The sequence below is a fragment of the Sciurus vulgaris genome (genome assembly GCF_902686455.1).
Source record: "Sciurus vulgaris genome assembly, chromosome: 3".
NCBI classification, from domain to species: Eukaryota; Metazoa; Chordata; class Mammalia; order Rodentia; family Sciuridae; genus Sciurus; species Sciurus vulgaris.
The window spans coordinates 145,370,804-145,393,737 of record NC_136463.1 but is presented as its reverse complement, the minus strand read 5'-3'; the positions used below and the strand labels follow the sequence as shown (position 1 = coordinate 145,393,737).

Sequence of the window (22,934 nt, the reverse complement as noted above, 5' to 3'; positions counted from 1 at the left end):
TAGAAAAGACTATCAATGTGAAAATAGAAAGTCAGATTATTTTACATGTATAAGTAGAAACTTGTTACCACCTTGATTTGGAGGGAATTCAAAGAGTTTTTAAAAGTTCCAGGTTACTGTCCATCTCTCCATGTAAGCAACTAGTTTTTTTTTTTTTTTTTTTTTTTTTTTTTTACAATGTTAGTGTTTTTTCCCATACTTTAATTAACTTTCAAGTTAATGATCAAAACTGGCCATTCCCTATAGAGCATCACCATGGTAGTCATAGTGACAATCATTCTACATCAATAGCCTCTGTCCAGCCAGGTCAAGTGCAGCACCCAGTGGGAAGAAGTGAAGAAGGGCTTTGAGAATAGAATGGATGTTAGTATGGTGTCAATCAAATGACATAACAGGACTGTAACAAAGTAATAGTCAAACCCTCTTTGTTACAAAGTAATAGTCAAACCCCCTTTGTTACAAAGTAATAGTAAAATCCCCTTGGAACTTTAGCGGTAAGGCAAGTATTTCTGGACAGAAGTTTTCAGCAGGCCCCAATTCTGACTCAGCGTTGTGTAAAACAATCCATTTATAAGCCTCCAAATTTAATCAAAGAATTACCTTGAAATGTTCAAGATGTACATTTTAGGTAAAACCAGTCCCTGTACACACTCAATATGTTTGTTTAACTTAATTAAATTTGAATTAAATTGAATTAAATTTGAATTAAAGCTGGTTCCTTGCTATAAAATATGAAGTGACTTATTGAATTCCCAACTTATTTTTATGGCTATTTTAAGACAATTAGTAACTTTGATAATAAAAATTTGGACAGGACCATAATTTATTATTAGGCTAACATTTCTTCTTCCTGTGAGCATTTTTCAGTAACTTTTCTGACCATGATCACAAATGATGCATGTATTTGTAATATGCTTGAGTAATACATATGAAAACAGCTTGGAAAAACTAGAAACGATCTACATTTTTTCCCTGATCAATGTGTCAAACTATATGATTCAGAAGCATTATTGAAACAAAATACCACGGTGAAAGAAAAAAAACTGGTTGTGCTGTGGGATGCTTAGGAATGGAAGTCTTTCATTTATTATCCATCTTTGATTTGTTCTCAATGATAGGAACCTAGGAAACTGATTAAACATTTTGAGGACACAGATTCTTTAGGGTAGAAAAAGCCAATGGGGGATAGTTCTCCTTAAAGAATTTATAAAAATAAACCTAAAAATGAACATATATCTGTGTACTTTTTGTACCTAAATCTGTTATGGTGCAACATCATCTGAGAAACACGATACCACTCTACATGTCAAAGTAAGAAAATTGGGTCGGGGAACCTTTTCCCTTAAATAGACTTGGAGGCTGCCAGGAGTTAGTTAGATACAGTTTTTAAAAATACTAAAGCCAACCTCTCTAAATTGTGGAGCTCTGTACATGGGCCATCTGGAACTACCAGATAACCTAGACAATTTAAGTTATTCTTACATGATTGTGAATAAAGAAATTCATTTTGGTCTGAGTTCAAGGGTTTAAAAAAAAAAAAAAAAAAAAAAAAAACAGAACATTCCCCATCCTAAAATTTTTGAAACACAATAGTAACCGGAAAGAAATCTACTTCCAAAAGTGACTTGAATAACAAAGTAAACATGGAAGTTTCTAGAATTGCTAATATACCAATGTATTTTGTTTTGGTTTTGATCTGCACCTTCAGTCCCTAAGCTTCTTAGTCAGTTTGTAGACTTCCTAACCTTTAAGAGGTGAAACCTAACTAGACATTGCTCAGGTACTAAACAAGCAAACAAGCAAAAATATATTTGTTGACTACTGAACAATGCAATTGAACTATGAGGTTTTCAATTCTTATTTTGTGTGAAGAATAAACCATTTTGTTTACTATAAATGTTGAAATAGTAGCAGCTGAAAAAGAGGAAAGAAGGAAAAAATAGGGAAGAACCGCTTTTGCCTCTACCCTCCATCCCAATTTTCAACGTACATACCCTGTGACTGGGAGCTGATGCTTTTTGGAGAATACTAACCAAGAGCTAATACAGTCTTTGAAAGCTGTCATTGTTGGGAATTTCAACAATGTATTAAAAAAAAACACAGCTCCATTAAGCACACTCTCATGCATAGTTTCTGTAACTTAAATATTCTGAAAATTATACATCATTTTTTTAATAATTAAACTGAATGCTTACTCAACACTTCCTCTAAACAAATTTTATGATATTCACCCAGATGTATATAATGATTTATGATTACCTGGCAAGAAGACCTGGTTTAAAAGATTATTCTGTTTTCACAGAAAGACCACTGACCCAAAAAAGAAAATCTTTGGGAACTGCACCTTCATTGAACTGCCAATTTAACTACATTTTGTTTATTTTCAAACTTTATTTTTATCATCCAGTTGATAGAAGAATAGCAGAAAGCTTCTCCCTCTAGCTGAGCTGACCTCCTAAAAACTAGTCTTCCTGATTTCTCCCTTGTTCCTAAAAGTATTGTCTAATCAGGAAACATCTACAGAGAAACCCAATGAGACCAGGGTCTCATTTCGTCAGAAAATGTAGGGACATTTTTTTGAGAAAAGTATTTTCATCCTACATAACAGACAAATTAATTAGTTACTTGGCAAACACTGATTCTTTATAGCTCAAACATTTCAAAAACTAGGAAAAATAAAAATTTTAAAAATCCTTTTTCACAAAGGGAGACCAGGATTCCATTCAAATGAGGTTTGGATTGAGACTGTTTTGCTCATTAGAATGTAACCTTGTAATATACTCACTAAACAAAAAGTACCTTTTGTTTTTAAAGAACACATAAGCTAGCATTTTAATTCAAAGTTGAGTTTACTAGTTTTGGAGCACTTCTTAGCCTAGGCTAACTTGATATTATGATGTGCATTATTACATAGCTTGCACCAGAATCATATACATTTAATATACAAAAAAAAATACTTAAATTGAATAGACACTGCCTTTAAGGTGTGATACCAAAAATGCCATCAATTGAAAAAAGAAGTTATCTTTCATATCTTAAAATTTATTTGAAATGTTTGGGTGAATTATTGTCTAAATTGACAGGTGGTTGCTTTCAAGCTAACAATATATTTTTGCTAGCATAGCTGAAAAGGACTATATTAAGGAATATATGCTTTTCATAAATTGAGGCTGAATAGATAAGATGATATGATACATGAATTAGGAAACAAATAAGCTGGAATTACAACTAAATCCACATAATTCTATTGTGAGATCGCCTTACTTCAAAATCCTTTGCAAAACATGCTGTGCACAGTGTGCTAAGTATTCTTATAATAAACAAATAAGGGAGAATCTCATGCAGAGAAATGCAGGACAACTTTTTAAAAATAACCTCAATAAATACCTTTAGGTGAAGACAACATGCTTTCCTTAAGTTTTTAAAAAATGTGGGCCAAAATTGCTATTCTATGCAAAATGTAGTGCATACCCAAACCTACTAATTTTGTTCTTTATCAAATATTCTATTTGTGCATACAAATACTAAGAAGTAATTCTAAAAATGAATACAGGAATGAATTTGTTTTAGAATACTTTTATAATAACTCAAAAACATTTTATAGTTTTTGAAATAATTGGTTCATTTTTAAAATGAAATTTATTTTGTAGATTCATGATTAATTTGAAAGATAGCAGTCATATTAGGAGTATTTTCTAATAGACAGAATGAGTATGTTTTTAAATGATGTACCAAAAAATCTTTCGATAATACTCATTACCTCATTAAAAATTAACCTAGCTGATAAATACAGTAACATTTCTGTTGTTTTGTGTTAATGTTTCATCTACATTTACATAGATAAAGTTTTTAACTTCAGTTGAAAAATCTCTTCATGTAAAAGTTTCCAACAATCCTTTGGAATGAAAAAGTTTCAATTGATATTATATCAATTTCATTCTAATATTAATGAATGGCCAAGACAGAGGAGAAAGTGAATGTCAGCTACTACTTCTTTTGAAGCAGTAGAACATCCTCCTAAGACCATCCTCCTGCCATTAAGTATTCTGTGGAGTAGGGTCTTCGATTCCCATAATATCACCTTTCTTCATTATGCACATTTCTTTGTAGTTTACAGGGTGACAACAGAAGACTAAGTTACAAATGTCCTTTGTAACTTTTATAGTCACAAGACCCCTGAATATATCGTCATCTCAAATTATGGATTATGTAAAAAATTATGAAGGATATTTTTCTTATATATATTTTATTTGCTTATCATGCCTTCTTAATATTTTGGCATTAGTTATTTCTCATTTATTTCATGGCTAACATAAGGTACTGAAGATTTTTATTTTCAGAATACAGAAAAACTAGTCTGAACTACAAGTCATACATTCAATAACTCTGATAATTTCTTAGTTTGCCATTAGTTTTTCCCCAGAATTATTTTGAAATGTCATTAGTGACAAAATTCTATACAGTATGTATTTTTGCTACAGAAAAAAATTTGGGTTTATTGAGTTTCCCCATAATTTTATATTTTAATATTTGAGCACTTATGAAAATTAAATTGGAATAACATGTTTTCATTTGCCATTAAGAAGCACATATTTAGAATTTGATTTTCAAGACATCCATATTTTTCCCCCACTGAATTCTATGATGTTATTATTTCAAAACCTCCTTAAGGACTCATTGCTGTGTTGTATGCATGAGATAATACCTTCACAAGCATCGCAGGAAACATCTAGCTGGAAAGTTATATTTCCATGTTTACATTAACAGGGATCAGTTTTTACTTCTTATATTTGTATTTGCAAAATTCTTCACCATCTCCATTAAATATGGTACTGAAAGAAATTGAATTCTATTTCTTCTTAAACTATGATTTTAATTATAGTTGATCCTTGACAGTTTAGGTTCACTGGTAAAACAAGCAGCAAATTCTAAGCCTAAATAGTTTAAGAATAAAATCAGGGCTTGTCCTCTCCAGGGTTTTAGCTATAAAATATTGTCAAACCTGAAACTAAGCCTTAAAACATAGACTTCTTTATGGCTTCAGCTGTTCCTCTCCCCTTAGTTGCCTTCTAGGTTCAATTGTTGTAGAATCAGAAGAAACTGACATGGTACTCTCCTGTCTGCAGAATGACTAGGAACCTTATGGCAAAAAACTGTAAAAGGGAAAATAAGAAGACCATAACATACCTACCTATTCATGACATAATAAAGGCAAGAAAGGAATGCTTGAGGAAGATAATTTAACTTGTCTGATCATGCATGGTTGTAGAAAACCATGTCCATTTGGGGAGAGTTAACACTGATGTCTAAAGGTAGCTTCTTCTGATCAACTGTTGTACTTGCAGAAACGTGAAAATACAGTCTTACTCAAGTAGATTTACTGATTGAGCTGTCATGTTTGAAAATTCAGCCAGATTTTATATTCATTCAAAGCCCCTTAAATGCATCTTGTGATTTTAATATTTGATTAAGAAAATATTTGGAAGTTCTTTTCTTCTCTCTAGTAACTATTAAATTTGTCCTATGAGTGAATATGAAGAGATCATCTATATCGGTTTTGATATAGACACATGCACTCAAGTAAACCTCAAATATATTGGCTCATCTTATTTTTAAGGAAGTCATGATGACCAGAAATTTGCTGAGTTTTAAGAGAAAATATATCCATTTCAGTTGCTAGTGGGAGGCTAAATACAAAGTTTCAAGAAATTCTTTAAAGTCAAAACATGTTGGTAATAGCAGTGAGTCTGAAACTTAATTATTGGCAGTTTAATTTCCCCATCTCCAGTATATACATTACCTAATGCCAACTGATGTCAACACAAATTATGAGCATGCAAGAAAAACTAATTGTTACACATTATTTTACAGTTATTATTGATTACCATGCCCTTTGCAAATCAAGACAGAAATAGAAAGTATAATAATTCTTAAGAGTGAATTTAACAGTTAGTAGAGGGGAGGAAAAAAATGTTTCCAAATATTTTCTCAATCATATATTAAAGCTACAAGATGCCTTTATAGAGCTTCAAATGAATATAAGTAAAATCTGTCTAAATTTCAAACATAATTTCTAATCAAATGTACACTGGTTTAAGAATAAATTTCTTTTTGCAAGTTTTAAAATTATTTTTTTAAATCAGAGCATATCTTCTTCATCCACAGATAACCTAAAAGCAAAGTGAAAATGGAGATGAGCATACACACACACACACACACACACACACACACACACACACAAACATACAGACACTCACACACAATTTACTATGAATATTTTGACTCTTAGTTAAGTGGTAGAATTTTATTTAAAATGGGCTCCAGTCACCATTTGAAATAAGTTTGGATCAGTCTCTTTGGAATTTAGTCATATGTTACATTAAATGGAACACAGAGAGATTGAAAGGCTACATCACATATTAAAATAAGAACAAAAGCTAACAAACATGAAAAGCAATGTAATAAAAGCTGTATGTTGTAAACTTTCTTCTGTGTCAGGGGCTGGAGTTCTACCTGACCCTCTCACGGTAGGCAGACAACCTCATAAACTTCAGCCAGGCAAAGTCTTAATATTTCTCCTTTTCAAGCATTTATTTCGATAAAATGAATAGGTTCCATTCAAGCCAAATTACTAATAAGTACATTCAAAAATAGCTGCTGGGAATATAAAAGTTCAAGACATTTACATGTGGCAATGTAGAGAATTACTGTGATTTACTGTAATTTTAAAACAATCCAGAGGCTTAGGAAAATAAAACCAAATCAAAAACCTGTCCTGTGCATAGCAACATGGGCTCCTGGATGTATCAGGCTGGTCCCCAAATTCATGAAAACCCAGGAGTCTCTTTCCCTTTCTCTTCTCTTAGCTTCACTTCTTTTCTCTTTTCTTGATTTTTTATTTTGTTTTGTTTTGGTTTTGTTTTTGTTTTTTAAGTTTTTCCTTGAAGTTCAATTGTATAATTGCAGTTGTTGTAAAACTCCCAAATAAAATCTGATTCGACCTGTGTCTACTTGTTATCAAATTATACAGTACACCAGGGTTTCTGGGGCACTCTTTCATTTGGTTCCCATCCAGTCACTGGTAAGGAAGAGGAAATCTTGTATGCTGTTGAGGTCTTGGAATACAGATTTGAAACTTGCATCCAACTAATTTCTGTGTTCTTTTCATCATTGCTAACTGCAGCTAGTTTTGGGAGATGAGGAACATCCAGCATCCTAAAATCCAGTTTAAGATGGGATATTACTTAAAAACAGGAGACCAAATGAACACTTCTTTATGAATGGAGAGAGGATAATACACAATAACATAACAAAATGGCAGAATACTTATCAACACTACTGATAACAGAATTTGAGATATATTATTTTTTAAAAGTTATTAAGCCAGACCTGTTACTACCTCCAAAAAATAAATAACACAAAAACATCAATCTCTCTCTCTCTTTCTCATTTTTTTTCTACCAAAGTAGTCCATTTGTGTAACATCTATTTCTTCCCTGCAAAATGTGAGTTACATGGGAGCAGGGACATCCCGGGGTAGGAAAGTGCCTTTCTTATAAAGATCCCTGGCCAATGAGTAGAGAAGAACAGCAGAGATGTACGTATGTCCATTAGAAGGAGCCAGTGGAGTAAATAGCAAGGAAAGCTTTTCTAAGTTCATCCCTAGTTGAGGGTTTATATTGGTTTCCTATTGCTGATGTAACATATTTCTATAAAGCTAGTAACTTCAAAACACAAGTATATTATCTTACAGCTCTGGAGGTCCAATGTTCAAAATGAATCTTTCAGGGAAACTTTCCATACATTGGAAGAGCTGTGGTCCTGTTTGATTCTCTAGGTAGAACCTATTTCCTGGTCTTCTGCATTTTGAGAGGTCACCCACATTCTTCCACTCATGACTCTGCATCACACTGCCTTGTTCCTCTCTGCCTCCATTGTCACATCTACCACTCACGTGATCTGCTCCTGCCTCCCTCTTCTAGGGACCCTTCTGATTACGTTGGACCCAACCAGGTATTCAAAGATAAATCTTCCCATCTCAAGATCCTTATTCATATCTGTAAAGACCCTTTTGCTATGAGAGATCACATATTTATTGGTTCCTAGGGATCTGGAGGTGGACATTTTGGATGAACCATTATTCTCTCTACTGCAGAAACCTATAGGAACCTTTTTCCTACTCAGTCCCCAATCAATGAAAAAACAAAAATGTTGGTCATTGGGAACACTTCAAACTTCTGTAAAATATGGAACATTCTATTATTGATCATGTATATAGTCCCCAGATTTTTTTTTAATTCCAGATATTTTATCCATTTTCTTTGAATACTACATACTTGGTGTAATTTTCACTTGCAGTAAATACCCAGTCAGGCTTCAGGGAAAATCAGTTCTTGCAACAAGCTTTAATAAGAGGAAAAGATCTGAAATTTGAGGGTTCAATCCTGGGCAAGTATCTGGACTTCATTTACTTAAATTTATGATCAAGAAAGCAACCCATAGGTACTAAAAGTCTCTAAAAAGGAAGAAACTATGCTGTCATAGAAAATAAACATCCTGTGGAGGCAGCAATACCTGTCTGCTAGGAGAACAGGGTTTCAGCATGGAGAAGTCACTGGACCTCAGAAATTTTATCCCCATCCCTGAACCCACCAATTTTTGGATACTTTGGAATGAAATACACATAGCAGTTCATGGTTTTTAACAAGTTGTAGAATTACATTGAAATTCAGTACTATGATAATAACCTCTAAATTAATATTTTTCCTTCAGATAAATTGCATTTGAAAAAAATCTAATTTTCTTGCCTACAAAGTGACATAATAAAACTAGAATGCCAACTTTAGCATGTAAAACTCTCCCAGCAAATGTTACAGAGACAGTTCACTTTCTGAGTATTTGCTCTTTGTGTTTAGCTATTAAAATAAGGGTTTAATTTAAAATGCATGAATAAGCTTCTTTCTTGATTGCAGACAAGCAAAGAAAGTAAACATTTTTTTTTTCTCTGTCTTTTTTGAGTGCTAATGCTCTATCCTTTTCTTTCCTTCATGCAATTATAAATTTAATAGCTGATGTGACAGTGTTGACCTGGGGGGTTGGGACTATTCAGGTAACCACTCTTCTGTCTCGATAGTCTCCATGGTTTCCCTGATGCTTCTGCTACTATGTGCCCTTTACTTTGGCTGGGGTTTGCAACTCATTCAGGAATAGGTGTTTGAGAGGAGCCATTAAACAACCATCAAAGCATTAAACAGCCACACACACAGGAACCTCCCACAAGTACCACCAGGAGTTGACTGCAGAGAATCCTTAAGCCTTGCAGCAGGTGTGATACCACTTAGAGTAGGAGTCTGGGGAGCAGAGAGTTGACAACAATGTCCAAAGGACTGGAGGCGAAAGAGCACACAGCTTGAGTGTGTGAGACAGATGCTGCTTTCACCATCTCCCTCATGTAATGTTTTCAACACATTAACAGAGCACTGGAGTCATGGCATGCTGAGTGACAGCAAGAGAACCATGAAATCGGTAATGTCTTGCCAGTTTTAAAATGTAGATGAATAACTTCTTGTCACAGCAATGAAGTCTTTCTTATCCTATAAAAAAAAAAAAAATCCATGTATAACTAATGAGCCGCCAGGGCCATCATACCTGCTCTATTCAATTTCTTACACTAGTTTGGCTGTTCAACTACCTGTGGCACTTAGACTATGGAGATAAGTATTTTCAGAATTAACACTGTAATAAATTAATAAGCAAATGCCCATGTCTGGGTTGCATCTTGAATGGAGTGGGCACAATATGATATTTCATTTTTGAGGTACTCCTGGTGTTCCTGCATCAATGATTGAATTGCCTTGATTCTTCTTCATACAGAAAACATGTAAATTAGCTTATGCCGCACATTGTGGGGGGAGAGTCTGGGCATGGCACGATGTCAAGAAACTGCCATTGTGAGTGATTTCACTCCTGATAACTTATTATGATAATAGATTGCTTTTTATTATATCACTGTATTTGGCTGTGATGATATTTAACTACAGATTGAAGACATGTCATGATGCCAATGAACTTTATGAATGAACTAGTGCATTTTTGTCATGCTTAAAATTAGCAATCCAGAACAATAATAAACAATTCTGGGAAAGCTCAGAGTCACTCCGCTAATGAATATACAGTTTTTGTCTTTTAGTATTTCCTTCAATTGTTGAGTCAATAAATGCTTATTGTTTACTTTCTATGGCTAGTACTAGGCTAGGTCCCAGCAAGAGCACATGGCCATCAACTATGACTCTGTCCTCAACGATATGACAACCTAATTTACCATACAAAGTAGTAGGAAAGACTACATGATAATTACATAGCATTTCTGATTTGCAGGATACAGAAAATAACTGATGTTAACAGAAAAGCATATCAGTTATGGATAGAATTACATAGGAAAATTTCATAGTCAACTGATGATTTAATACAACTTTCTTAAGAAGGAGAAAATAGAAAGGAAGACATCTTAGGGAGATTGAGTCATGGAGGAAGAAAGGAATGTGGTAATTCAGGAAACAGGAGGGACCCTTTCTTCAGCTTAAGGGTTACCGTGTTCTAGGCATTATGCTGCTCATCTTAGCAATGCCATAAAGTAAACCTTTCCATTTTAAAGATGAGGGAAAAAATGTAGGGGAGCTTCCGTCAATTCACAGGGCTTAAAACAGAATAAGTTAAACTCAAACCCAGCCTCTGTAGTACCATCACAGCATGCTGGCCACAGCACAATTGAAAGCACCCTGCAGGCTCAGTCTGGTTCCTCTGGCTAGGAACCCAGAGGCAGACCTAATCTGAAGTTGCTATTCTCAGAAAATACAGTCATAAATATCAGGTAATGGAGAAAGGAAAGGGGATTGTCGAAGAAGACTCTAAGGGTGATGCTGACTTTAAGAACCACTCGGAAAGAGGAGAAAATCTCTTCTCTTAGAGCCTATGCTCTCCAGGATTATCAAAGAATTTCACAAGCAAATTTCTCTGCCATCTAGAGAGCAATATTCAGTCATCCTCACCTTTGGGAGAAAAAAAAGAAAAGATTGCTGGTCCCTCGGCTGCTTACCTAATTCTTCTACCACAGTAACTAGGTCAAGTAGGGCAATGTTTGGGTGGGGTTGGGGAGAAAGGCTGTATGTGAGCCTGGAGGGATTTAAAAAGAAAAGGAAAGGAGGTTAGGAAACACTGCACTGGAGTTCAGGGAAAAGGGGCTTTGTCTACATATCCTACATTCAGTGAAAAATTGGAGCAGTTGGCTGATTCAATCCCCAAGTGTCACTTTTATCTCAATTTTCAATAATTTATTTATTAAGCATATATTTACTGCGTGCCTACTATGGTAAATGGATTAAGGAATACAAATATAAAATAGAGAAAAATCTTAACAGTAAAGAATTCATTGAGGGTTATGAGATCACATACCCATTAATTAAACCTATCACCAGGGCAAACATGATTGCTAGTCCGAGTTAGCAGTAGATAGTGTTCCAGAGCTCAGAAGAGAAAGACTTATTTCTGGAAGAAGGAACAAGGGATGCAGAAAGCTAAGAACAAAAGATATTTTGGAGATTATACTTGAAATGTGTAAGATAAGTTTTGTATATTCAGAGATAGCCGAAGAAAAAAATACTTTAGACAAAAGAAATAGCATAAATTAGAAGATAAAAGGTGGGAAAGCATGAAATATGGATAGGGAAGAAACTTGAGTCCTTGAGTTTGCCTAGAAAGCAAAGGGCCCATCACTATTTGAGAAAATAGCAGGGTAAGTTCATTCAGTTTTGTACTATTTCTGCCCATCTACTATTTTATTCAAAGCAGCTTATACCAGTAGCTCCAGTTATGGAAGTGCATCTAATGCTATCAAGGTCACTCACTACTTCTGCCAATCGAGTGGGGTGGGGTGAGAATCTTCTTTGTTAATTCAGCCCATCCTAATATAGAAAAATATAGACTCCATCAGCTAAAAATTCACCGATCACTTATTTCCACACTGTTGGACATACAGCCCCTACAAATCGTCAGTATTAACATAAGTGTGAGACTTCCTCTCCTACCTCCCAGTCCAGCCTCCTTGTCCCTTCATGGTTCAGTACTTTTTTAACTGTGGGCATAATTTAGTCTCTTGGGTGTGTTTGAAACAAAAACTCCTATTCATTTGAGTGGGTGGCAGATTTCTAGAAGTGATGGCATTGATGTCCCTATACCAACATCACCTTCCGGAATCCCTGCAAAGAAAGTTTTTCACCTTTGAGCTATAGACAGAAAAATTGGACTCTGAAATGCTGTTGCTCCCTATTTAATTAGGCAGCTAGAGAATATGAACCACACTGGAAGGAGTTTGTCTTTTTAAAATCAGTGTTTGGCTCAAGGGGAAAAACAGGAATCAATTGTCATAAATATTACTTCTCAGCTTTGATTCTTTATAAATAAATCTATTGTTGTTTTCATTAACAAGTTATTTCTTCTTTTGAATTCAAGTGTATAGCTGATATATATATATACATATATACTTATCTCTGTATATATATACACAGATATATAATGTAGAAAATCATGAATGAATAAAAGTATGGTCTTATTAATAATGATATTAAGAGAGGAAGCCAACAGACATAAAATAGGGATATGATTCAGTCAGGATGAAATTATCAGAAACAGGAGAAATGATTCTGAGGAATCAGAAACAGTATTTGTCAGTATCACACATATTGTACATTAAATATAGAAAAAGTTTCTAATGTAATCCAATATACTTTATTGCATCTAGTTATAACGGATCAGCTCTCTTTTCGTTTCTTCTTTAATTTCACTGTGGTAACATGCTTGAATAAACTCAGACATGGTACATTTAACCAATTTGGCACCATGCCTTAGGTTTATTAAACAAACAAAGATTTGATGGGTTGTCTCTAAACTCCAACCCCTCAGGTAAGTCCTGCAGCTGTAAAACTGTCCCTAAGGTGATTTTTCACTCAGCTGCTGTTGGGACTTGGTACACTAAGCGGACATGGAACCCACACTTCAGGATCAGTGTTTATCACTTAGATTTCTCTCTTCTTTTTAACTTGAGTATTGTCTTCTGCCTACCTTATAACTTCTGCAATGTTGATACTATTGAACAGAATTATAAGCTGTTTTCTCTCTGGGTATTGTCTGTTCTTTCTTACAGCCTTCATAATTGAGAATTTAGTGTTTTTCAAAGTTAAGAAATAAATGAATTAATTACTGTATGTTTTTTCCCATTGAACAGACAAAACCATCCTCACTTGTTAATAAGCTCTTTTCCCTAGAATTCCCAGAGTAGCGTATAAATAAATGTATTTTGATAAATATATAATCTATATAATTCACATGTAAAATAAATATATAATAGATGAAATGTCTTTATGAGAATTTTATGTCTAATGTGGAATTTTTTAATGTTAGAAAGGTATGTACTTCAATTATTTTCTTTTCGAATCTAATCTAGCAAATGATGTCTAATTTTTATTACTCATATGTCATATTAAAAGAGAAAATTAGCTCTTAGTATATTTTTCTACCATGAAGAACTTGCAACTTGTATGTGCTAACAAAATTAAAATATCTCAAGGCAAGTGCCTTTAGAGATTGCTTGTAGGCCAAAAAGCAATAAGAGTTTGATTCCATAAGAAATAAGTGACACATGAACCTGAGGTTGTCTCATTCTTCATTTGTGTGGCACTTACAATATTGTAGATGGACCACAAAGTTTGATCATTACTATGAGCATTTTTACTTTCGTTTTTTTAAATGTTCTTTTTAGATACACATTACAGTAGTATGAACATTTTTATACCCAGACTTATAATCCATGATGACCGCCTCATCTCAGCTAACAACCCTTTTTCCTTTTTGAGAGTTATGAAGGCGATACAAAGCATGTGTGAGGAAAGAGATGAGAATTACCAGAGAAATATTTCATGGACATCCAAATTGTAAAAAATTTTCATAATGAGTGATTTAAAGTAAGTTCCCAGAAACCTTGACTCAAGTCAAAAACATAGCAGAGGGATATTTTTCCCTAGAGAAAATAGGATAAATAATAGGATAACTGGAATTACTTCTACTCAGATGTGATTTTGAAGGGAATAAAAACTTTCAGTATAATTTTATGTATCTTTCATATGGCTCACTGATTTTGCAGAAGAATTATGAGGGCAAAAAAATTCTAACAAACAACAAAATGTTCCAAAAGCTTAAATGTCTTTAGTTGTGGGGAAATGTGGAGGAATCTTACAGACAACTACTAAATAGTTCAGCTTTTTTTTTTTTTTTCTAATCTCATTGATGATTTTAATGAGTCAAAGATACAGACTTAATCAAAATGATCGATTTTATTTTTAATATAATTCCTTTGATCTCTACAGTGGCCTGTAGAGTCAGATGGAGATCCATTTTCCTAATAAGGGAATTGACACAGTAAGATGAAACAACTTAAAGAACACAGCAGCCATTGAGAAGTGTCTCTGCATCACATTTGGGAAATGGATCCTGTCCATGTGAACAAAGCCTTTGAAATGCAGAGCTCTCTGGAGTACTAATTGCATGATGAGCGAATGCTGTGACATGTTGGTAAAAAAGTCTGCTCTAAGAGCTTTGTGATCAAATTTGTACATTCGTATGCGAGGCATCTCTGACCCAGGTTTGTTTACTGGATCCTGAAATTGCCTCATTGGTGTTTTTCTTTCTGCTTCTTTTAGCTCATCTTCCTTCTCGCTCTGTAGATTTAAATTTCCACTACATATTCCTCTTTAACACGGTTATTAGATATAAACTGCTCAAGATTCCACAATTGAAAGAGGAAAGAGAGAAAGAGAGATGGAGGCAAGCACACAGTTTCAAGGTTTACATTCTCCCAGTTTCCCTCTTTCTGTGGCTGCCTAGAATGGGATTACACCTCGCCATCTTCAGGAGCAAAGCCTTTCAACTGCTGTCAGATTCATTTAAACAATCCACAATGAATGATGCCTGACTAAGTGGTGCTGTTCTATATGCAACATCCCAGGATGCATAAGAACAGTAAAGTCCTGATACCTGTTTATCTTCTTTTGGCTCTGCCAGGTTGGTCTCAGTGATAGGTTGCCTCTCCTTAGCATTCCATCTCAATTTACCGAGGAACTGTGAACTGAAGTAACTTATCCAAAGTCACACATGAGTGGCTTACCAGAATTCATACCCAGAACTGTCATGGTTCCTAAATCCTTTATTATGAGCATTATACCATACCATCTTCCAGGTCTCAGTATTAACATCATGTAAATTTATTCTCCAGCATGATTCATTAAAATGAAAATGGGCCATTTTCTCTGATTCTCCAAGCACTTCAGAAGAAGCGTTACATCCTGAATACAGATTTCATTTCTGAGAAGGAGACAAGAAAAGAAGTTAAACCTTTACTTGTATTGGAGGCTGGTTCAACCTAAGAGAGCTTTTATTTCAGTTTCCAGTTTAAAATATTTAAAGGAAACCCAAGCAGTATTAAGGTTAAGAATAGCTACAATTGCATTTTTTAGCAGTAGGGCAAAGCAAGGAAGCTAAAAAGTGCCTATAATTCAGTGGCAGAATCCTAGTGAATCCCCTCTGGATAAAAAGCTAATGTAAAACTAAATTTAAAAAAATCAACCTATGCTAGACACCCACTCACACATTTTAAAATACTTTGTCATCAAAATACATAAGTATCAATTCTTGTTTTCTGTTTAAATAGTAAAATAAATGACAATAGAATGATCATTTATATATAGCTCTCAATAAAAATAATAAACAAATAAATGTTTAATATGTATGAATGCTTACAATTATGATCAAGAGATTAAAAGGCAAAAATTAAAATGAGCAAATTATAAAATGTGACTTTGTCTTTTCCTTCTCTTTCAATAACAGTCCTGCTTTGGCTCCATTCCTCTTAAGAAGAAAAAAAAAAAAAAAAGCCTTCACTTTTTTCTTTCCTGGAACTTAGATTAAAAATTATACTCAGGAAAAGTCACATAGTAAGCACCTACAGTGTACAGAGCATCAGGATTGGCACAGTTGGATAATAAATGTCCACTCTATCAGTTCTCATCTGACTAGGAAATAGAGCATATGTATGCTGAGACCCATATGAATACATGATACAAGCATGTACACATGGCACAAGAAAGGAATGCCAAGGGATTGGTACACACAGTAAATATTATAAGCACTTAAGTGAGAAATTAGTATTAGAGTAAAAACTGAACCTTCCAGATCAAAGCAGTGGCACAAAGTGGACAGTGAGGGACAGCAAAGGGCGTGGTTTTAGGATTGTAATGGACCCATTTGTGAATGTCATCTCCAACTGCTATTAGCAGTGTGACTTTATACCAAACTCATTCTCCTTGTACAAATGGGGATATTACTGCCCCATACCCCATACAGTTATTTTGAATATTAAATTAGGAAATGTATAAAACTAACCCCTCCAGGGTTTATCTCATGGTCAGTACAATTCAGTGGTAATAATAAGAGCATTTCTTTTTAAACTCCTGGGACCAAAGCTGGAAAAGACCCTGAATGAATTTTCATTCCCTTTCCTAAGACCTCCTTTGCCAACAACACCAATTAACTCTTTCATTGCTTGAGTTGAACCTTAGGTCCAATAGATCTTAAAAGTTAAGAAATGAAGACAGACATTCCTTAAATGAGTAGAGTAAAGCAAATCTGGCACTTGAAAATATAATCTGAGCTTTTAAGAAATAAGGAATATGCTGGAGAAAGGTAGGCATTGATGGTATAGTACTACTACATGCTTTGTGAAAGCCGATGAGCAATCTCAGTACTACATATGTAACCACCATGCAGAGGGATTTTTCTACTAGTTGACTTGAAAATAACTTTTCTCCATACGCAAGCCAAATTAATATAGCATTGGGAGAAGTTCATTTCAGTTCACTTCATCAAGCATTTATAATTGCCCAATGCCAGAAAAGAACATTTTTCTCGATCAACATCTGCATTCCTCCTCCAGAAGAAAGTGCCAATAGCATTACTGTCCATATTGCTGTTTTCTACATAAATAGAAAAATTTAGAGGTCTGGCCTCTGTCTTTTCCTAAAACCACAGATGATGATGAGAACAGCCCCTTTATACTCTGCATTTAGATGATGCCCCAGCCTTTCTAGCAAGTGGAAAGAACTGGAAGTGGGCTTGGAAGAGTGCAGTGATTTTAACATTAGATGCCACCCTCAGGGTTCTATCCCTTCCTCAGCACTAACTCTCCAGCTTTGCCTTGCTTCATACCTCTCTCCCGGACCTATTGAAACTTCTCCTTTATTCCCTTGAAGGGACTGGAAATGCTGGTTTTATTATTTGAATAAGTAACTATGAGGATTCATAGTGTAACTAATCAGAATAATAAGTGTCCCTAAAGAAAGTGTTCCAGGCCAGCATGATGATGTGATGTGGGAGGCTGAGGCAGGAGCATCAAAAGTTTGAGACCAGGCTCAACAACTTAGTGAGACCCTGTCTTAAAATAAAAAATAAAAAGGAAAGAAATGAACAAAAAGTGTTCTACATGTCCAAAGCTTTACCAACATTGCCAACACGGCACAAGAATATAGAGAAGGTAGGTAGTTCATAGACCTTCGGAAAAATAAAATCAGCTGTCTAAAAACCTTGTTAGTGTAGAGATGTTCCAAAACTCAGGAAACAACTGATAAAATAAAATATTCTGTATATCATTTTGACATTGTTTATGCTTTTCCATCTTTCTTTAATTTAAAAGATATTTCATGACTCAAACTAAACCATTATTCAAGGGATGAAAATTTGTAAGGATTTGGGGGAAAATGCACCAAAAAGAGTAGAGATCATCTAAAACTAACTCTTAAGGAATGTTGTTCCTCTGTAGAATCCCAGGAAGTAAGTAAGTGAAGTGGTTTTACTGAAAGCTTATTCCAGATTAAATATAATTAACAGACATTCATGTAAGAGATGTTTATCTTCACCCATTGTGTAAAGAACACAAATGTAATAGCCTATGATAAAAGTAATTAAAAAGTTAAAAATGATAAAAAGTGATGGAATGTTAGCAAAGTTGTAATGATGTTATTCTATATTAATCTGCTTTTGGCAGCATTGAAAATTGACTATTTTAGAAATGCATAAGTAAAATATAACCAATAGGTTATATTTAGTGTGCCCGACCTTCTTTTCACCTGGATGACTGGAGCAGTATCCTGCTAACTCTGAAGTCACGTGCATTCTTAGCCAGAAAGAGCATAAGACTTAAATAGAAGTCTCTGCCATAGGTAAGGAGCACAATAAAAAATTTCAAGTTATTTAATAAACAAAACTCCATGCCTAAGCATATGTTTCAGTGAAGAAAAAACAAAGCAATATAATTAGAAAGCTGTTTCTTACAGAATTAACTGTAATAGCAAAAAAAAAAAAAAAAAAAGAGGCAAATTCAAAACCAAATAGAATTGGTTAATAATTATGATACCCTGTCATTGATTTTTTTTACAATAAAATGTATAATCTTAAAGCTCATATAGATGAATTCAATATTTCCTCCATTGTATTTTTCCATATAAATATGCTCAGAGTAGGCAATTATAGAATAACAGAACTGATTGAAAAGCATTGGAGTTTTTTTGCCACTGAGATTCATTTTGCCTCACCCTCTGACCCTTGTCATTTTTTTGCAATGTTATGATTCCTTCATTCTTTGAAAAGAAAAGCCTGGTATTTTATCATAGTTAATTCAGTAGAAATTAAATTTCAGGTATATGAATTTAATAAATTGGCACATCATTTGGCTCATTGTTTTATCTTTCTCAAATTAGAATTAATATGTCTAGAGAGAAATTGCTTCCATCTTGTGCCTCTTTATAGTGAAATTCACTAATGAAACAAAACCTCAAACTACTTAAGAATGAAACATATTTTCATTCCCTATATTTCCAGGCTTAATATTAAAGTAGACAAGCTTCTTCAAAAAGACATTTTTCAGAGACAGCTTCAAGAGTAAATTATAAAGCATACGGCATTTTCTGCAGATTTATTGTAAACCAATAAGCTGTGCACCAAGCTCCTGCTAGAAAAACAAAGAGTATCACTTTACATTTTCCATTATTTATGTTTTGGGTAAGCTATACTATTGCATCTGAACATACCATTCACAGGATGTTTTCCTTTCATACATCACTGTCTATAATAACAAAAAAATTTTTTCTTAAAATATTCTTATATCATCTTCCTAAATAGCATTGCAGTGAATGCTAATTTTAAAAAATACTCTATTCAGCAAGAACAAATAAAATTGGAAAATATCATCACATTTCAGGATTTTCCTTTAAATACCATCCTTATTTAGTCAAATATTTTGCAAAATATTCTGTGTAATAACAAGCAGAAGATAAGAATTTGTAAATCAAGTAAGCTTTTGGATATCTAAAACAGTAGCCCAAATTAGCATGTTTTTGGTTTGACAAACAGATTACTTTATATAGTTCAAGTCCTTTTTTATTTTAGGCAAATAAGAAAATTGTGGCATACCAAAGCTAGCCCTTTAAATTGATAGGTCTAAGATTTGTTTCAGTATCTGTAAATACCACATTGCCTTAATTCCACTACCACAATACATGGTTCATAAAAGTGGCCAAGAAATGTGAGTTGCATAAATTTCTAAATGACTAATGGTACTAAGGCTACGTGATGGTACATTATTTTGTCATAACTTGGTCTATTTGATGTGAGTCAGTATGTCCTAATCTACATTTGTAGTAAATTGCTCTCTAGAATCTGCAATCATTGTTTAGCCATTTGTAGAATTGTATTTGTTTCTCTATCACCACTATTACCATATTGTTGTGTAAGAAAGAAGCCAGTTCTGAAAATAACGTCAAACTCGTTTAGATTAATGGAAGTTAAGTCTTTAGACATATCATGGTGCTCAAGTCCACATATTTTTTTATCATCCCCTTAGTGTTTGTATAACATGATACACAACTACCAACCAAATCTTTAGATTATTAAGAAGCTAATAAAGAAGTGAGAAATATTTTAGAGTTTTAAAAAGCTAATAAACATTTATTTTTAGAAAGCTGTTTAAAACAAATTAAAAATGACTGAGGCATATAAAATGTGGAGAGTAAAAGAAAATCATTTTAATCTTGTATTTATTCATGCATGTATTAGAGTCTAATGCAGCAGAAACAAGATGCAATAATACAAGGCCTCAAAAAATAACGTTTATATCTCTCACACATGACAGTCCAGCCTGCAGGACAAATGAACAGCTTTGCCCCACATGACCACTCAGAGATCCAGGTTTTTTCTATTACTAGATGTGTCAGTTGGGTCTTCTGGGAAATCAATATTAAGACAAATGTACAAATGCAAAGAGTGTATTTGGTGAGTGAAAGATAAAATAGGGAAGAAGCAGACTTTGACTAGGAAAGTCTTCAAACTGTGATGCAAGTCCTGATAACTAGTGAAAAGAAAGAGGAAAGGAAGTAGGACTCTGCAGAGCAAACCTCAAGGATACAAATCCAGAAAAGACTAGGTCAATGTCATGTGCATCTCTAGAGCAAATATTGCCTGTTAGAAGTCTCTTGTTGGGCAGGAATGACCAGATCTTAGTACCCCTAACAATCTTTGACTGTGATTGCCCAAGAAAAAATGTGGCTTGAGTCTAAAACTAGGATGAATCCTGAAGATACTAATAGCTTAAGGTTTTCAGTCAACTGCATATCTTGCAATTAAATGGCAAGTTCTTTCCTTAAAGTGAGATCTGATTTGGATACCTCCATGGCTACCATGCTATGAAATAAAAGAGAATAGATATTTAGGGGAAACCTGCAGTTAGCTGTATACACACACACACACACACACACACACCAACAGTTAGTAATGTATGGTGTGTGTGTTTGTGTGTGTGTGTGTGTGTGTGTATTTTTTTTTTTTCAGAACTTGATATATTTGACTATAGGCCTAATATGTTGTCAAATTTGTAATACATTTTTATTTATAATCTGATGCTATGCAGATTATAGTTTTTCATTTGTATGATGTGAGATTTAGCTGAAACATTGAGAAAAATCAAATGAAGGTCTACACAAATAATCTGTAATATACAGAATCAGCAAGATTAACTTGTAAATTTTCTTGATTCACATCAAGAGCACCTCTGCAATACAATTCTAATGTCTATGATAAAAATTCTTATTCTATACTGCAAAAAATCCAACAATTAACTAGCATAAATTCTGATGAAAAAGAACTTGAGAAACTTGGTTTAAGTGTGGCTTTTTGTCAGATTCAAATTTCTGAAATCAAAGAAATCAAAGAAAGGAGGTATAACTCAGTGGCCAAGGACTTGCCTAGCATGCATGAAACCATAGGTTCAATCCTAGAATTAAAAAAATAATCAGAAGAAACAGAAAGGTAAAAAATAATCAATTTCTACTACTTACTAAAGGTCATACAATACTGCATGTTGAAATCTTCTTGTATGTTGCATCCATTCTTGAAACATTCCTGCAATAGATACCATTATGCCTGCTTTGCAGATGATAAAATAAGGCTAAGAGAACTACTCAAAGGCATGTTATTGCTATAGCTATAGCCTGATGTTAAACTAAGGTCCCCATAATCCCAGTGCCTATCAATTTTCAATTATGCCATTATCTCTGTAAAAATTGAACAATCTTTTGGATCACTTTTCTTAAAAGACTTGAGTCCAGTGCAAATGAAGTTGTTTAAGACGGATTCTCTATTTCTTGCTACTGTTCATTTTCTAGAGCTGGGGTCAGATTAAGTTTGGGGAAAACATTTAAATGGTGTTTTTAAATATGTGCCTTGTTAAATCTCTTTCTTATAAGAAATCAGAAAGTTGTGTTTTATATACAAACATGTATAAATGTATGCACAACTGTACACACATATATTCATGCATGTGTATATGTGTTTATGCATAACTATGTATACATATATATTCATGTATATGTATATGCATTTGAGTATAATGTGCGTATATGTACATATACACACATTAAGGTAGCCAAACTTGAAAACAAAGGTTGATATTCATTACAACTTGTGCATTCCCTCAAACATTATTACATAATTGACGTTCCTCATTCCTAGCCTAATTATCGCCTAATCTGATGATCAAGAATTAGAAGAAAGACATCCTTGGAAGGTTAATAAGCCATCCAGAAAATTAGATTAGTATGATCAAATCTTAATGATTATTGTTTCTCATAATAATGGATCACCTGAAAAGTTGGAGGAAGAAAAAATAAATTGGCATCTTTGGGCAATTATACTCATAGTTTTCCACAGTAGATTTTACAGATGATCACCAGTTATAAATTCTTTTCATATCTAAAACTGGAGGTTTTTTTTATACATTATATTACCATTATTATAGTAATCAAAGCCCGTTTATTTGATCATCATCATAATGGAGTACTTGAGGCATTTTCTCCTTTGCTAATTGACAGTTGGTCAGTTAAGAGGTGCTTTTCACAAAATCTTCAATAACCCTAAGGGTTTGAATTAGCTTGTAATAAATGCCTGAGAAGCTCCTCTAGTTTCTTAAGTGCATTTGCTAAAACTCTCAACTGCTATTTTCTACTTCTGGTCAGGAAATGCCTTTGATCTGCCATCTAGCCGTCTTTCTCGTGTGTTTCTATCTGTCTCAAGCATTGTAACCCTACTCATCAGCACAATGACACATTACCATTTAGATATCATTTTCTGAAGCCAGAATTTTTTGAAAAAGAAAAGAAAATGCAAATAGTGGAAAAAGGGTCAAACCAAAGCTCGAATTGCTCTGTTTGGAGAATTGCAGGAGGTAGAATGTGGTCAGAAGACTGAGCCTTGAGCTTGATCCTCACTCTCACTTTAATTACACA

At 33.9% G+C, this 22,934-nt stretch overlaps 1 protein-coding gene and 1 long non-coding RNA gene across 3 annotated transcripts in view; one reads left to right on the top strand and one right to left on the bottom strand.

The window, feature by feature from the left end:
• TMEFF2 (transmembrane protein with EGF like and two follistatin like domains 2) overlaps nucleotides 1-22,934 on the top strand; it is a 237,046-nt gene that overhangs the window by 86,113 nt on the left and 127,999 nt on the right. The window lies entirely within an intron of this gene.
• The window catches only part of LOC306656965, a 39,880-nt gene continuing 31,205 nt past the window's right edge, over nucleotides 14,260-22,934 (bottom strand). The window contains exon 3 of the long non-coding RNA XR_013762683.1: nucleotides 14,260-15,411. This is a non-coding gene — a long non-coding RNA (uncharacterized lncRNA). The remainder of the gene's footprint in view (nucleotides 15,412-22,934) is intronic.